This window comes from Poecilia reticulata, chromosome 18 (assembly GCF_904066995.2).
Source record: "Poecilia reticulata chromosome 18, P_reticulata-male-v2, whole genome shotgun sequence".
In the NCBI taxonomy this organism is placed as follows: Eukaryota; Metazoa; Chordata; class Actinopteri; order Cyprinodontiformes; family Poeciliidae; genus Poecilia; species Poecilia reticulata.
The window spans coordinates 5,502,817-5,509,772 of NC_088847.1; the positions used below are offsets into that span (position 1 = coordinate 5,502,817).

At 37.0% G+C, this 6,956-nt stretch overlaps 1 long non-coding RNA gene across 2 annotated transcripts; it reads right to left on the reverse strand.

The window, feature by feature from the left end:
- Positions 1-1,103: 1,103 nt before the first annotated feature.
- LOC103480223 (uncharacterized) lies at positions 1,104-4,921 on the reverse strand. Of its 2 annotated transcripts, XR_014084574.1 has the most exons (6): positions 4,172-4,921; positions 3,971-4,066; positions 3,275-3,370; positions 3,043-3,159; positions 2,925-2,968; positions 1,104-1,693 (listed from the first exon to the last, which is right to left on the reverse strand). It is a non-coding gene; the product is annotated as an uncharacterized LOC103480223 (long non-coding RNA). The 2 variants fall into 2 exon arrangements; XR_536063.3 differs by lacking the exon at positions 3,275-3,370 and having other exon boundaries at positions 4,172-4,916.
- Positions 4,922-6,956: the final 2,035 nt, after the last annotated feature.

Consider the following 6,956-nt stretch of genomic DNA (forward strand, 5'->3'; position numbering starts at 1 on the left):
ATTTAAGGAAGCAACATATGGCAGTTCAGTGTTTGTGAAAACTTACCTCTGTCATTTCCTTCTCCCTGGAGGTCTGAACATTCCCTGCTGGTTTGTTCCGATTTTATCAGCTCTGGGACTGAACCACACTAGAACATGGATAAAGGTCTGTGTTTCATATTATTCTGTTTTCTGTGTTAGGTTTTGAGTACTTATTGGGATTGATTTAAGATGTGTTTTGTACTGGTTGCCAGGTCGATGTGTTTCGACCTGGCCAGTCGTGCAGTTTATACCTCACACAACCATCAGCTTGGCTCATGGTAGGTGGCTCCTGCAGTTCTGCTCTTCTCAACGCATCCTATCTGTCATACTCTTCCGCTCCAGCTAATTTGCCTAGCAGATAGGTTGCTGTAGCTCACGTGACCCCTGATAATCAACAGCGATTGGCTGTTGAACAATCCCGCGAGAATGATGATGATATATTTGAATTATCACAAGATATTTACCATGGGAACATAGAGAAGAGAAGAAAAGAATAAAATGGGAAGATGGAGGTTGGACTTTACACCTGGGTTACATGTTGGTGTGGTTTGGTTATTCTATTGCACTGAAATTAAGGAAACTTCAGCTGATGTCAGCCGGACCTCCGTAACTGCTTGACCATCATGACAAACTGTGACATAGGTATTTACCAGTAAATGATAATTTTAATCATCCAATCTGTGTTTTTTCTGTCTGCCCACTAAAATATAAAGTGGTCCTAAAACATGCTGAACTGTCTTGTTTTTTTTTTTTTTAAAGCTTAACGCTAGCTAAGCTAACAGCTCAGCTCAGAGCTCCAGCATTTCCAAACGCAGCTTTCCCTCCTTGGGCCCTTATCACTAAAAAATATTGTTATTTATGTGCTTTGGACATAAGAGATTGTTTAAAACAGAAAAACATCAGCTTCTAATGTGTCCATTTAAACCGCCATCTTGTGAGGGGCAACACGCTCTAAATTCTCTATCTTAGTACAGGACAATACTAAATTAGATCCATCGCTGCAGTGAACTGAGAATCAATTTTTCCAAAAAGGTTTTAGATATCTACTTCAGCAAATTAATCAAACTTTTCTTTCTCAAAATAATGTTTCTTTATTTCTGCATTAGAAATTGGTTATATGGAGCTCATAAAAAAAATAGTCATTTAGTTTAAATTAATCTTAGTTAAAAGCTAAGAGTTGGAACTGCTGAAAACGGCAGACCAGACCTGGCTGTCTGAGTAAGAAGCTAGTGTGGACTGCAGGCCCAGTCTTCATGTTTGAGGTGATTTTTTTTCCACCAGTGGAAACTTCTTTACAGTAATAACACCTTCACCACAGCAGTGGAGGCCAAACAGTTGACACTATTTCACACTGAGGTTAGCAGACTGTTAGCAAAGTTGATTGTAAGGGAAATTCATAAAACTTCACTGTTGTAATTTAAATTAATTTGACATTTTATTGTTTCTCAAAGCGGTGTTGCACTTGCAATACTCATTTGGCAAACATTGCACCACATTCAAACAGGTTTAAATCAATCATGTGAGTTGTCTTTTTCTTGCTTCAGACATTTACTTCTTTGGTCTCTACTCTGGAGTACACACAAGCCTCTTCCGTGTCCCCTTGAAGCTGTTGTTCTTTACTCCTCCTCAGATTCACTGCGGCATAATGGAGACTTCCTGGCTGACGCTCCTGCTATGGATGGAAAAAGTGGAAATTACTGTAAAACTAGAAAAATGTGTATATCCTGCAAAAACACATTATGAATGATGGTCAGCTCATGAATGCAGAGACACTTGTTGCATTGTAAACTTTTTAAAAAGTAACAAGTAAGTTGAAAATGTGGTAAAGAAATAAAGTAGAAGACAATGGAATGGAGAAAACTGAAAGTGAAGCAGAAAGCTACTCAAGAAGTGATGAAAGCAGAAGAAGTGAGTGAACCTGATCTGTTCAAAGGAGTTCTAGAGCAGAAGGAAAAGGACATCAGCATGAAAGAAGAAAAACTGAAAACTTGGAAACATGGTTGTATTTGGATAGCTATAAAGCAGTAAATTATTGCTGGGTTTATACTGTTTTTCTAAAACTGCTTATCTGTTCCAAAGACCCCTGCATCCACAAGAAACAACAAGAATGTCCCAAAATGCTATTTTTTTTACTCCTCCAGGCCTCTAAGTGGCGCTAAACATGGAGAACGCATAAGGCCTCTACATGAAGCAGTAAAGACGACAAGACAACAAAAATGGTGAACTAAAAAGCTTGAGTGGAGACTGTTGTGTGGAGTGATGACAAAGTCGAGCTTCTTCTCCATGTCACGTTGGATTATAAAACTGATAAACTACAAGATGAACATGTAATCCACCATAGTTATACGTTTTGGGGGTTGTAGGTCAGGCTAGAGGTTCTGCGTTTTCACAGAAGTGTTTTTGCTGTTCACATGGAAGTGAAAGCAAAATTGGTGACATTGAAATTGTAGCAAGTTAGCTAGTAGTAGCCTGCACTCAAGGCTTTACTACAAGTACATTTTTTTGCCAGCATTAGCTGTAATGCTATCATCAGCATTAGCATTGTTTTTATCAATAGCGAACATAATCTACTATTTGGTAACATTCAATGGTTTATCAGTAGTTCACTTTCATTCAGCTAACATACCAAAATTAACTAACACTCCATGATTAGCATGCAATGTGAATTACTCGCATACCATTATTAACTAAAGTGGTGACATGACAGCATTATCATGATAGCCAGAAGTAGCATAGTTAACACCAACGCAATCTTATTATGATTAGTAATAATAACAAATACATTAATAAGAATAAGAACAACTTTGTTTATGAAGGAAAGTCCTGAATAACTACAGGGAGATAAAAAAAAATGAAATGATAAGATGTCTTAAAAAATATTGAAATATTTCTACTGGACTTACTACAGCTGCTCTGGTTGAAGGAGATCCCTCATTGGCATCAACTCCTGTAAAACAAAGTATGACCAAACCATGCTGTCAGACTGATGCAGAGAGATTAGAATTTATTTCATGGGCTCACCTTCACAGACGCTCTTGAGTTTTAAGCTTAGTTTGTACATGAAGGAAGACAAAACAAGGACCCCGATGATAGATAGTGCCAGAGCTGCACTCAAACAATACACCAGGAGAAGCGGGACTGTAGTGGGTGATGGCAGAGAAAAGCAAACATAGTTGTGTTAATGTTTTGTAAAACAAGAGAAATTTAATTCCTGTAGATCTGGTTGGAAAGCTGCTTTGACCAGACCACGTACCTATAATTTCTATCTTTGTTCCCCCTCCAAAAACAACCACACCACAGGAAGCCAGAGCGCAGTGGTAGGTCCCTGCATTTGAGGATCTCACAAGATCTAGTGCAAGGTTGGAAGCGCAATATTTACCACAAAATGTGCCAGATGTACAGTTGCTGTCACTGGGATACATGAGCGCAGGTTACAACCCTGCATGTCTGAACCAATAGAGGCCATCAGAGGTCATTGTCAATGTCTTGAAAGCAAAAGCAGCACAGAAGAAAATGTTTGCTGCACAAATGTAGCCAAGTCAATTGACACCAATTTTGTCTGATTGGAAGAAGGTGGGGGTTGGATGACCTTTATTGACCTCTGGAAATATTTATTAATATCTTTAAAATGACAGCGACACGAAAGAAATTTTTTGCTGCACAAACACCAATTTTGTTAGATTTGAAGAAGGTGGGGGTGCCAACTTCACTGAGGTAAACTTCTTGTCCAAACATGAGATCAACGCATCGTAGAAAAACAGAGTAACAGGTTCCTGAATCCAAAGACTGGAGATTTGAGATTATCAAGTCATTGATTTGCAACAACTTTAAATATGTTTTTTAATGTGCTGGTGAAGTTTCAATTTCTATGCTTCATTCACTTTCGTATAATGTGAGGTTTCCCATCCAGACTTGTACCAAAGTAGGTAATTTACAGAATTAGGCTTACATGAACAAAGTACAGTCATTGTCTCTCCAACTTTAGCGGTCCTTATCCCAGTCTACTGATGCATATCTGAGGCATTGTTGATGGAAAGCATGTCGCCTGTATGGAAAAGCACAGATTCACTATTTTTGTAGTTCTAAATATGCACTATTTTCAGAGTCAGAGCAGGGCTCAAACAACCAGAAAAATACCACAAATACTCACTGTTTTTGCAGAGGATCAAGAGAACCACAAAGACTGGCTCCGTCTTCAAAGCTTTGTGGTCTGTATTCTGAGTTATTAGACAAACAAAGATCATATCTGAGATCAATTCCATTTGTGATTGGCTAATATAAATGGTTTAGTTCAACATTCAGACTAGTGATTGGTTCCAGTCTCTGAGTGATGAGGTGATTGGAGGTGGAGTTGGGATCAGTTTAACCCTTTCATCAAACAAAGGGCAGAGGGTGTGACTAAGTTGATACCATGTGAAGGAAACTTTGCATCGACAACGAGAAACTGTTATATTGGTTTTTCACTTGTTGGTTATGTTTATGTTGCCTCAATATTCCTTAATTGAAAAAAAACTTGAAAGAATATTTAACAAATCTTTGTTTAAAGACAGTTTCAAGATAAAACTGAGTAGGAGATGGAACTTTTATTGTGGACCTTTTCACCTTATTCTTTTTGAAAAATATACATAGTACTTTATCATAAGCTGACTCTGTTTTAACTAATACAACCAATGGTGATTTGTGGATGCAGGTGTTCCCTGATGCATGCTGCTGGTTTTCCAATGGAATTGAACAATAGTGTTTATGGCGAGGTCACCCAATATTAATGACTTTGCCATTTAAGTTGGGCATTACCTGTAAAACAGATAATGTTCACAGTCTTCACAGATTAAAAAAGAAGACTGGGTTTTGTTTTCACACCTGAATTGCTATGAATAAAGTTTCCTTTTTCTTTTTCTTTTTTTAAAAACCTAAGTTCCTGGTCCAAAAATCCAACAAACTTTATTTGACTGTTATTATTTTTGTTAAGTAAAAAGTGTCATTTTGACTCATTTGGATGAAGAATATACATAAAATCTGAATCATTGAAGATATTAGTAGCTGGGCAATAAATCAATGACAATACATATCACGATATACAGGTGATTAATATCAATTGATAACCCATCCAATAAAATATTCAATAATTTCACTGATCTCAAAACCAGAACCGCACAGCATTCTGGGAAAAAAGTTTGGGTCACTCAACCTCTGAAGAGTGACCCCTGAGGCCAGTTTGATAGCATCAACTGGCCTCAGTTATTGGTTACCTAGCAACAATCTGTTGACTAACCTGCTTGGCAGTTTCAGGTTTCACCTCAAATTACTTTAAAAAAACAAACAAAAAAAAACCAACTGTGTTCAGTGAAAACTGTGGATAAAACAGGAAAAGTCACCCCACCGGTTTGGCAGCACTTCAGCTTTTTAAAGCAAAAGACAAATCAATAATTATCGATTATTGTCGACTGACATGAGATGAAAAACTTAATTTTATTCAATTAATTTAGGTTCATTTATTCCTATACTTTCTATAATGATTGTGTCTGTAGTCTCCATTACTTGTAAGTATTTCTAATGAATATTTTTTTGTATTTATTTACTAACTTTGTAGTTCAGTAATTTTAGCCTGTTTTATTTTATTTGGACAAACTGAACATTGTCCAGAGATAAAAAAAAAACAACAACAGTCTTTTGGCATTTATTAACAAGAATGTTAATAAACGTGTCCCTGCCAAATAAATTAAATTAAAATTATTGTTACTGAGCAACACTTCACGTTTCAAACTACCTGAGTCACAGAGTCTCTCCATAGGACGACTACCTAATGTTTTCTTAGACATAAAGTATTAAAAAGCAACGCTAATCCTGAGATTGTCGCCTCAGATAAATGCAAGAAAGAGCAGGAAGTGTTGCCTCATGAAAATATTTTCCTATTATCACAAGAAAATAAAAGTTTCTCTTTATTCCCCACACGCTCGATCACACTGCTGGAGATTTGCCAAGTCAAAGTATGCAGGTGGAGACCTGTTTGTTGGTTTTGACAAGTATCAGTCGACGTATCTATGGGAACAAGGTCATATTTGTTATTTTGCAGCAGAGCAAAATAACAAACAACCAAACAAACATCCTGCTTGTAGGTGAGGAGAGACCGACGAAACCACAGAGGCTAGAGGCGATGAGAGCGAGTTTGACCAGAGCAGGAAGTCAGAAAATATATTTATAGATATGTATGTATGTATGTGTGTGTGTGTGTGTGTGTGTGTGTGTGTGTGTGTGTGTGTGTGTGTGTGTGTGTGTGTGTGTGACTGGGTTTGCATGTTTTATGTTTGTTTGTTTTTTAGCACAAGCATTTTCTACCCATTTTATTAATGGATTAATGCACATCATATTGTCAACAACTATTTATTTATATATTTGTTTATTTATTTTTACCTGCTTGAACTCCTTTATGTCACTATTTTATTTCTCGTTTTTGAAGTTTTCTCAGTTTTCCTGTCGCCCCCTCTTGTGGGCACTAGACAAACTGCAGCCTCATGTGAAAAACCCCCCAACTCATTCATTTCTGTAGGCTTTATATCTGCTTAAAGAGAGAACGGAGAAAGCATTATTAACAATCTACTGCTATATTAGACATTTATTATTATTATATTGTCTAAAATCTTCCATGCGTTCAAAGCTTTATTTTAAAAGATTCAGCAGCTGTCTGTGCGCCTTTTGGCCAGTAGGAGGCAGCAGTAGCTCACCCAAATATCAATTCAGTCTTTATAAGATATTTATATAACAGATTATTTTTAAAATCGTGACATAATGGAATTTTAATCAGTAGCTTTGGTCTTAACAGTCTTTATTTATTTATTTTTAAGCAGTAAAAATCAACAAGGCCGCTGACGTGATAAATCAAGCAGAAAGTTGCAGTTCGCTTTTACTGCCACCAGAGGCTGCTATGACGAAAACAT